We start from the raw sequence: 10,523 nt of genomic DNA, 5'->3' as shown, positions 1-10,523 counted from the left end.
TCTCACCAGCGAGGGACTAGGGTGTCTCCCCAGGCACCCATCCCTGGGGAGGGCACAAGCTCCAAGAGTCGTCAGCACTGCTGACTGTGACCACAGTTCAGGAGCACATCCAATGCCTGCACACTTCTGACTCAGTTCTCTCCTTTGGCCTCTCCCTGGAGACGTTGAAACAATATCCATCTCAGCTGGCTTGGAGATGGTGGCTCGCAGTCGTCAAGGTTACCAGTGCCTCTGCTTTAATTAAGCTTATAGACACTGCAAAGGGTATCTTCAACAGCTGGGGGACAAGGAGAAGGGGGGTGGGGAGCTGGTATTCCCCGGAGAGGTTGGTGAACAGCAGGATAAATCTGGGCAGATGAGCCCCCCTGCAGGTCACTGCTATTACTTAGCTGATCTCCACACTCATTAGGATTAGAATTAACACACTAATGAGGTACTTTTGGCTCCCCATAGCAAGGAAGGAGCAATTTGGAGCAAGAAAAGTGACTGCACTGGTGTGACAGTGTCTTTAAGAAGATACTGCTGATGTCCCACTCTGGCGAAGAGAGCAAAAACAAGGGGCATTTTAAAAACAAGGGCCTCTTTCTCATGGAATAAGCAAAAGTACTCCCCTTAAAGAGCAGGCAGCAGCCCCCCCTGCCAATATAGGTAACAGGGCCTCTTCACGTGCTCAGGGGGTAGTCACCCTTGGGCTGTTCTCAAGTAGGACTGAACACACCCTTGCAAACCGATGCAGTGTCTAGACCAGAGAGGTCTTGGTAGCAGCAAGGTAGCAAAGGCTTAGAATAACTTCTGAAAGAAAGTTTTGTGCTCAAAACCCACAAAGTCAACTTTTGCCAGTGTCATACCTCTCCCCTGAGAGTAGTTTGATTTAGCTCCTGTCCTTTTGTTTCTGGCTGATGGCCAAAGCACGGAGCAGACCAGAGATGATAATGTTGATTATGTTAATTTAATAGGAAGAAGCAGATCATAGAAAATAAGTGAGTGGAAAACAGTGGCAGCAAATGAGCTGAGGGGAAGTAAGGGCATAGAAAGGTAGGATGGAGGCAGGTGTTGGCTTTGGGAAAGATGTGTAAACTGAGTGCTTGGGCTGTGTCTTCCAGCCCAGGTGTGCCATAGGCTGTGTCCCTATGAGTGAGCATAGCAGGAGTGCAGCTTTGGTCCCACTGCCACCATAATCTGCAGCCCCACTGAATCTGAAGAGTGATCACCTGTTTCACCAACCCAGAGGTGAATGATTGCAGCAGTGGGAGCCCTGGGCAGAGGGACGGTAGATGTGGAAATGTGGGTGGTTTGCCTGGGCTCTGGGTTTATGTAGATTATCCCATTTCTTGTGCTTTGGCCTCTCAGTTGTCCACCCTTTGCCACAGCAGCAGGAGCACTGCGGGTGCACATCGCACCCTGGCCTTGCAGAGAGCCCAGCAGATCCCCACCTGCTCCCTGCCCCTTTGCAAAACTGCTTTTTCATGAGGATTGAGCATGATTAAGGTTGGGTAGATAGGCTCACCCAGATGGCTGCTCTCATCCTCCAGAAGCACTTCCCTGCAGGATGGGGAGAGGGGCTGCTCTCAAAGGGAGACAATTTGGCTCTTGAAGGGATTTTCAATTCTCAAAGAAGCTGGAAGTCAACGGACTGGAGCAGAAGAGGTAATCATTGAGTGAGTCATTCCTTCCTCCCAAAGTTGAAACATTAAACCAGTTTTTTTTTTTTATGAAAGGCAAATTAAATCCCACAAGTCAGAGCCAAGAAAAAAGAATTTATCAAAGAACAGAAGATGCCACTGAGGGACTTGTAGGCAGACAGAGGGAGCATTTGCTCAGCAGCCTGGGATATTACATCTCTTCCATCTCTCCTCCGATGTGAAGAGTGCTGCCATTCATCTATTTTTAATAACAATGACGCAGGCACTGAACTTGACTTCAAGCCTGGGAGTTCGTCTTCTTCTCCCTGCATATCACTCTTGACTCATCTTCCTTTCCAAGAGCTCTCCACAACTTTGTATCCCAGTGAAGGAAGAAAGGAAGAATAAAACTGAAAAAAAGGGTGGATCAGGCAGCAAAGCATAAGCAAACCACTCTCAGAGAGGAATAAAAAACACTGGGACTATGCTGGCTCAGGGAGCCAGGAAAAATTAAAGGTCTGGGAGAGCAGAATATGTCTGGGGCCAGACTGATAGAGTGTGATGTCTCAGGTGGCTGAACAGGGATCCAGAAGCATCTAGGTGCTTGTAAGTCTTGAAGCTCTGCTGGAGGAAACAGGGGCAGAGCTGCGGGTACCCAAGCCTGAGGTGGCTGGGAAGGACAAGCTGAAGAGCTCTTCAGTGGAAGAGGTCTCCAATTTCAGTGCCACAAAAGGTCTCTGCACTGTTGTAACTGCAGAGATAAGGACAGCAAGAGTGAGAAGTGTAACCAGAGGAGGACAGGCTGCTGTGCAGCTGGGGAGGCAAAAAGCTGTGCTTTTATCCCAGAGAGGAGTTGGCTTAGCTGGGGAGTGAGGACAGGAAATGCAGGAACCCTTCTGAACCTTGGCATGGGGCAGGAGAGGTGGTGCTGATGGCCATGTGGGCTGGTGACCTCACTGCTTAGTTGGACTGCATGATCTCTTTGGGCATCCACTATAGTCTAAGTTAGTGCAAGTCTGTGTTTCAGCACTCTGGTGGACTATGAATACACATTTGCCAGAAGTTCAAGGTTTCCCCATATAAAATTGGTATTTTAGTCTCAGACATCCTAAAAACTCAGGGGCTGCTCAGAGGAGCTGTGCCCCAGGCCTGACCTAAACAATGGGATCTCACCCTCTGCTTCTCAGCTTCCAAGAGCTGGAACATGGGGTCTGAGGAGCTCTCCCCAGGGATGAAGCTACCCAAGTACAGTGACACAGGGCCAGTCCTGGCTCATCCTCATGGTGCTTGCACTGCCTGATGGCTGGGAGCATCTCAGAGCAGGCTGGGGCAAGCCAGCCAGCTCTGTGCCACTCCATGCTCATGCACCACCAGGAGCTTGGCCATAGCCATGCCACAGCACTGTTGCAGGGTGGACAGGCTCCACATTGAAGCCAAGGCAGCAGATGGCCGTGATGAGCAGGCAGGGAAGCACAAGACTGTGGCACCAATCCCAGCACAGCAGCTGCCAATTTGGGCATATCCATCTGCCCCAGAACAAGTCCTCTCTGGTTCCCAAGTTGGGATTTTGGTGCCGTGCCAGCCTCCTGCCTGGGCTCTGCCCAGTCTCCTGGAAGAGGATCATGGAAGATGCTCTGACATTCCCAAGGTTGACAGGTCTCCTGTGGAGACATGCTGTGTTTGGGCTGACATGGCAACATGGCTGTGAGCACAAGGACATGCTGGTCTCCTCGCCCACCCCAGTGGTGAGATGGAATTGTTAATCCAGTTCTTCATCAGCAGGCAGGTACATCCTTGTCCAGAGGATAGTGTACAGGCAGGCCCTGTGGAGCCCTCCTTGCTGCCAGGAGCATGGACATGACATGACAAGGAGCAGGGGGTCCAGGCACAGCCCCAGCTGTATCTTCCCCTGCTCAGAGTGGTGGGAAATGCTCTCTCACCCATGAGCAAAGGCCACCTGCAAGGCTGGCTGAGGGAGGCACAGGTGGGAGGTTGCACCTCCCTCCACAGGGAAACCCATTATGATACTTTTCAAAATCTAAGGTATTTGGTGTGTGACTGAAGGCCTAAAGGGATCATTTTTCATTGCTGTCCTGTTAAGTAACCATCTAGGACAGGGAGTAGAAAAGGGACTACATAGGCATTAGACCAGGGTAAATGCCTGGCGTTCCCAACTGGAACCCTTTCCTCTGTCTCCCACAAAATGACTCCAGATCTCTGCTGGGGCGAGTCATAGCAGAATTTGACTAATCCTGTACAAAAATGTCTTTCCTTTACAAATTTCATTACATAAGGTATTTAATGGGTTAAATTATTAAAAAGCCAAATCTTATCACAGTACTGTGAGGTCAAACCACTATCTTAGTCCCTTGGGAGGGGAGAGAGACAGCCCCTGTTGTGTGACACTCATTTAATTTTGGAGCCCAGAGAGCCTCTCTGTTGGGGAAATCACTGCTCTGATCAGTGAAAGCAAATTTGGGTGGATACATTGCAGCAGCTTTTTCCTTGGGAAGGAGAAATCTCCCAAACTTCTCTCCTCCTGGGCATTTCCAAAGCCCAGAGGAAGGGAATTCCCCCTCCTGCCAGCTCTCACCCAACTTGTCTCATGTCTATTTTTATTACCAGCCATGAGTGAACCCTCCACGGCTCTTTTGCCAAACCGGTTACGTTTAAAAAGCCAAAGCGATCTGTCTGGGGGAGAGAGTCAGTTTGAGTATAGAGATGAGCAAACCACAAGCCACAGAGCTGCTTTTTGGAGTGGCTGACTTTGCATGAAGCAGCCTGGAGGCATCTGTGGGAGAGGGGAAAACCCGCCGTGAATACAGTTTTCCCGCGGCATTTACGGGCTGCGTGACCCTTCTGGGATGCAGGAAGAGATCATTAACGAAGTGCGCTGCAACATCTGCGAGACTTTGGCTTTGATAAGTCTCTTTGATGAGTCTTCCAATGGAATGTTCATTTTCCTCTCTTCGGGAAACAGAGGAAGGCTACAAAAACCACTCTTCTGCATATTTCAAGGCTGCAGATTTGCCCCAGCCCTTCTCCCAGCTGCAAGGGGGGACGGGGATTTCCTGAGACAAAGTTCTGCTGCAATGTATATACACACGTGGGCACGGGCAAACCCCTGGTTTTCTGCTTTCAAAACGCAGGACTTGCCGTTGAGATAAAGCCATAGGAGGGGGTCAAAAAATGATCCTATTTCCCTCTCAGAACAGGGCTCATTAGTGACACACATCACAGGGCCTCATGCAATGTTACGTGAAACTCAGCGTGGGTGTTTCCAACTGAGATTCATTCAACCTTTTTTGAATCACTCTGAAATATTTTAATAGAATCACAGACTATTTTGAGTTGGAAGGGACCCAGAAGGATCATCGAGTCCAACTCTTAAGTCAAGGGCCCACATAGGGGATCGAACCCATGACCTTCGCATTATTAAATCCAAGTTTTAACCAACTGAGAATGATGTTACTTTGTACCAGCCAGTGGAATAATTGCTTATTCCTGGATATTTCCAGTAAGACATTTGCAGGCCAAAAGCAGGGACAACACATCTTTTTTTTTGGGGGAAGCAGAAAAGAGATAAAATTTATGGTGAGCAAGGGAAACAATTCATTTGCCTTAATTCTGGGATCAGCTCCTAAAAAGAGAAGTAATAAAAACCTACCACCAGATGTCATCTTGAAGCCAACTAATAGCTCCCAAACAAGCAGGGATGAGGATACCCAAGGAATAGGGAGATTAATGGAGGAGGCACTGTTGTTTTTTCAGCAGGGTACAAGGACACCCTGCTATAGCGAAGGACAAGAGAGATGTTCCAGAGTTTGCTTTGTAAAGTCTTTTCCACTTGCTTAGATAAATGCCAGCAAAATGTAAAGCATCCAAATTTAACTTTAAAAAAAAGTAAGTTCTAAAAAAATTATCTTGCTGAAAAGCCCCATTCTGGAGCTCAGTTCTGCTGGAGTGTCAGAGAGATGAAGACACTGACTGATCTGGGTAGTCCCATCTGCTTTGTCACTCATTAAAATATGATGGATAGGATAATAAATTTTTAATTACTTAATTACCAAAGCTTTGCTGCACCCTGTGTTTGAGCTGTCATTAGAATAGATGTTTGCATATGGTTGATATTTAACATTTGGGAGTGTGGGAAAATTTCCTGTGAAGGAAATCCAGAAGGAAGTTAAGAAAACAACACTTCCCTCCCCCCCAAGTACTTTTAGCCTGTTACCTGTGTAGAAATGATGTGCTGGTTTAAAGGTAAACCAGCAGTAGAAATTAACACAGTTCAAAAAGAGACTACAAGTCAGAGTTACAATTTAATAAAAAGATTACAGTAAATATAGTGATACGGAGAAAACCTGGTTTTTTTTAACCCACAAAAGAACAGATGTATAACCCAGCAACATGGGGCATGAACAGAATGGTGTTCATTAGCCCCTGTGCTGAGCACTATGTGGTCCCCCTGAGTACAGAGTAAAAGGAAAGCAAAACCTGTTGGTGAGGATGATGGTCACAGTCTGGTTGAGAGCCACAGTCCTGTTGAGGTTCTGGTTCTCCTCTGGATCCAGTGAGTGGTACCACAAGTCCCAAAACCTGAGGATTATACATGCTTAGGTTCAGGTGGGAATGTCCGGTACTGCCCCCAGAGCGAGGAGTTTCACAATGGATGATTTACTGTGGGATATTTTTTGAATCTTTGACGGCCCATTAGCAGAGATGACCCCCAGGCTGGGTGTGAAGATGCTGACACCTCCTCGGACATCACAGTTGAGTCACTGTGAAGACAGAAACATTCCTGTGCCTCGCAGGGTTCTTTAACACCCAGTTCGTACCCTGCAGTGTCAGGTGTGCCCTGGGCAGCTGCTGCAAATGACCTACTATTAATAGTTAATCAGAAATTACACAGAGGATGTAGAATACACAGTTTTGGTTACACCTACACAGTGATAAGCTGGTCCCGGCCACTGTAACAAGGACAAATGATTATATATTTTGTGGTTCAACATACAGAGAAAGTCTCACAGTCAGCTTGGTTGAAATTCTGAGACTAAATTTAATTAAGACATTAGAGATTTTAATCCATCTGTAAGACTAAATATTCAGTATTTAAGTTGGTGTTATTGTTTCCAACATCAAACTCCCTCAAACATTCTGGATCACACTGAAAGGATTAAATGTAAAATTAATGACAAAGGATAATGAGAAAACTTATTACTAATGATATTTTACTTATTACTTATTTTTACTTATTATTTATGGTATGGCAAGGCTGCGCAATGCGTTCTTGTCCAAGACCCTTTTTAGTTACAACTCTGCTGGTTTTAACTGTTTGGGATTTGGTTATTCTGCCCAAGACTGTACTGTCTGAACTCCGTTTGTTGAAGAGTTTCAGTAAAAATAGCTCAGCGTTTGCCAAGGATGAGGTCAGGGGAAAAAATCAGTCTCTTCCCGATGTAAAACAAAACCAAAACCCCCTCACAGCGGTTTAATGAGATGTTCGAGCCCTACTGTGCTTTGGAATGGACACTCGGAATTTGGCACTGCGTCCCAGCAGGAAGAAAGGTGTCTTTTTCTATACCTCTCACAGGCTGCCTACACGTCGGTAAGGGATAATTTGAGAAATAACAGCTTGCGTGTGAAAGATCTCACTTATTTCAGCTTGGCAGGCGAACCCTCGGAATAGCTAAGATGAACTAAGCAGGGACGGGGGGATCGGGTGGGATGTGCCGTGATGACCGGGATCAAGGGATGAGCCCTGTGGGGACAGTGTGGGGGCGTAATTAGCGGTAATAACGGCAGGGGTGCCGCCTCGGAGTGCCACTGTGTTCGGCAGGGGCCGTGCTTTGCCGGGCGCGGTGTGAGGGGCGGGCCCGGCGCGGTGTGAGGGGCCGGGCCGGCTCCGGCGGCGGCTCCGGGGCGTCCGCGCTCCCGTCCCGCTGACAGCAGCAGCCTCCGTCGCTTCAACCGCGCGGCGATTGGCTCTCCTGCCTGTCCGTCACCGCCTCCCCACTCTTCTATTGGCTGACTCCCTTATTTTTATCCCGCCCCGGAGGCTGGCCAATGAGGGCGCGGCGCCCCTAGCAACGCCCCTCTCGCTGTGCTGCCGCTGGCTCCCAGTCGCCTCTCAGGGGTTGTTGTCTCTCCTGCGATTGGTCACTCTGCCTGTCTCTCAACCGCCCAGGACCAATTGGTAAGGGGCACTCACGTGGACTACCTGCGAGTCCCTGCGCCTGCCTCCCCTTTCTCCATTGGTCGAGCGTGGGTCCATCACGCCTTTCCTGGCGCCGATTGGCTGCTGGGAGGGGCGGCTGGCGGCCGTGCCCGCCCCCGCGCGGTGGGCGGGGCGCTGCCGAGTGGGCGGAGCGGGGGCGGTGCCGGCGGTCGCGGCCCCGGTCCCGCAGCGCCGGTCCCCGCGCCTCACATGGGGCCCCGCGCCGGCCGCAGCGGGGCGGACCCGCGCCGGGGTGCTGAGGGGCCGCGGGGCGGGATGCGGCTATGAGCGCCCGCGCCGCCCGCGGGCCGTGCCGGCGCCGCCGCCGCTGCTGCTGCTGCTCAGGTAACGGCCGGCGCGGGGGCGGCGCGGGGCAGGTCCGGGCGGTGCGGGGGCGGTGAGGGGGCAGCGGGGCCGCTCCGGGGAAGACGGTCCGTGCCGGCCGAGGGGTTCCACCGCCCCGCGCACTACGCTGAGGTGAGCGGGGCGGGCCGGGGGCAGGTGCGCGGAGGGGCCGCGGCCGCCCCGGTGGCGGCGGGCGAGGCAGAGCCGTGTCCGCCCCGGGACAGGCGGTGCCGGCGCTCGCCTCGGGGCTTTGCGCGGCCGCGGCAGCGCTGCCTTGGAAATGGTCACTTTGCCAAGAGGTGTGAAGGCTCGGCTCGGGTTTTGCTACGCTGTAAGAATACGTGAGTCACGCGTGACAGGCTCGGGTGTGCAGGGGCGAAGGTGCTCTGTAAGTGCGGGTGGTCGCTCTGCATGTTGCGTTCTGTCGGGGGTTGGAAGTGCATTTGCTTCAAGTACAGGGGACTTTCCACGTGGGTATTCCGATAAGTGGTGCCGTGGTAGTTGAAAGCTACTATTTCAAGAGTACTGAATTGAATTTGAAGAGTACTGAGCTGGGTTTTATTTAATTTTGCACCTTTCTGTTTGTCCCACTAAAGAGAGCTGCAGATAGTACTTGGGCTAGTTTATGAAAAGCCATTGTGCTTCAACTAACTTTTCTTTTAATAGAGATCAGAGTTCTAGCATATTTTATTGTCTGCAGAATCAACAGAATTACAGTTCCATGGGCTTAATTAGGCAGTGGAATTTACAACCTAAGATAAGGGGTTTTTATGAGAAACTCTGATATGCCCGTGGACTAGTCATAAACCTTCCCATTTAGTCATCGTCTTTGGAAATTATTGTTGCATGCCAATAAAAATGTCATTTTGTGATCCTTGCACTGTACAGCTGTAGACATGGCTGAGTAATTCCGTTGTTCATTTTGGTTTATCTTCACGTAAAGCTTACATGCAAAATTAGTAACTTGAACTGCAGGCAAAGAGATGTGTTCCCTGTGCCCGGTGGCAAGTGTGTGCTCTCCTGTGTTTTCTTATTGGAATTTGTTTTATGCCCTTTCCTTAGGCTGACCAGCTGGCAGTGGGAGCTGAGCAGGAGATGGGGACAGAGCAATTCTTGCTTCAGTGCTTAATGTTTTTGTGACTGTGGCAGAATAGGGTTGGTCCAAATGAGCTGTTCTGGTGGTATAGGCCTCCTGTCTCCTGTTTATACCCTCCAATTCTGGATGTTTGCTCTTGCCATTGTAATTCTTTATGCAAATTATTTCACAAATTCATGAAAGAAATGCAGGATTAAAGGAGGGGACTGTTGCCTCTGTGTCTGCTGCAGAAAAGAATGAAGCTTGTGGTTCACTTGCATCATAGGTTCCCTTTCTGTATTCTTCCTGCAGCAGACAACCATGCATTTGCACAATGGCAAAGCTCTTTATTGTGTCCTTGCAGCCTGGTATCGTGCAGCCTGGCACAAAAATAAGGGCTTTGCTAGGCAAGATGAAAAAAGGTCAGTCTGCATAATTTTGTTTAAAGCCCTTTTTCTGCTTATTAGTTCCCTAACACATTCATTTGAAGTTGTGCGTTTATCAGTAAGTCCATCTAATAATCAGCAACTGTATCACACTGGCTCCATCTGTTGTCTGTTGCCAAGCCTTCTTTCTGACTTAGATTGTAAGCCTCTTTTCATATGATCCTGTCACTTTTTGTTAAGATGAACACATTCCTGGTAGTGGCTAAGCCACTTTTTGAAATGATTGTGCTGTTGGTTGCACTGGAGAACTGTAACAGCTTTTGCAACCAGGAGCGGGGTTGGCTGAGATAACTTTGCTTGTGAAGGCTGACCTTGAACGCTCCGGGTCTGTGGCTCTCAAACCGAGTGTTTCCCGTGGTACCCAGGGAGCTTCAGAGGGGTTTGTAAATACCCGGAGACTCCCAGTGCTTGCAATACATTCACTGCAAGGGATGTGGGAAGGCCTGTTCTCACTTCAAAAATGCATAAATAAATTAGTGGAGAGTCTGTTGGTGTTCTGTTTGTGCAGCCTGTGCCTGAAGTAAACAAGGTACTGGGTGTTTCACCCTGAGGTGAAACCAATAACACAGACTGGTGTTTGGTAAGGGTACACTACAGAATGTGCCTTAAATACTTGTGGAGACAGTACTTTTAGCTGGAAACTACAAATATTGACTGCCTTGTGTGATGCTGTATAAATGTAAGATTGTGTCCAAGAGAGGTCAGTCAGGTAGGAAATTCAGGCACTTGCACTCCCTTTCCCTGCCTTTGCTGTGTCTCACTGGCTGCATTGAAAGAACAGAAACAACAGAAAGTTGCTTCCCATCTCCTGTGAAACCTCC

At 49.4% G+C, this 10,523-nt stretch overlaps 1 protein-coding gene across 1 annotated transcript in view; it reads left to right on the top strand.

The window, feature by feature from the left end:
• Positions 1-7,992: 7,992 nt before the first annotated feature.
• The window catches only part of TESK2 (testis associated actin remodelling kinase 2), a 75,986-nt gene continuing 73,455 nt past the window's right edge, over positions 7,993-10,523 (top strand). The window contains exon 1 of the mRNA XM_071565821.1: positions 7,993-8,181. The gene's annotated coding sequence lies outside the window, so the exon portion shown is untranslated. The remainder of the gene's footprint in view (positions 8,182-10,523) is intronic.

The sequence above is a fragment of the Pithys albifrons genome, chromosome 10 (genome assembly GCF_047495875.1).
Source record: "Pithys albifrons albifrons isolate INPA30051 chromosome 10, PitAlb_v1, whole genome shotgun sequence".
In the NCBI taxonomy this organism is placed as follows: domain Eukaryota; kingdom Metazoa; phylum Chordata; class Aves; order Passeriformes; family Thamnophilidae; genus Pithys; species Pithys albifrons.
Note: the sequence above shows the minus strand (reverse complement) of the source record. Positions and strands in the feature narration are given on the sequence as shown.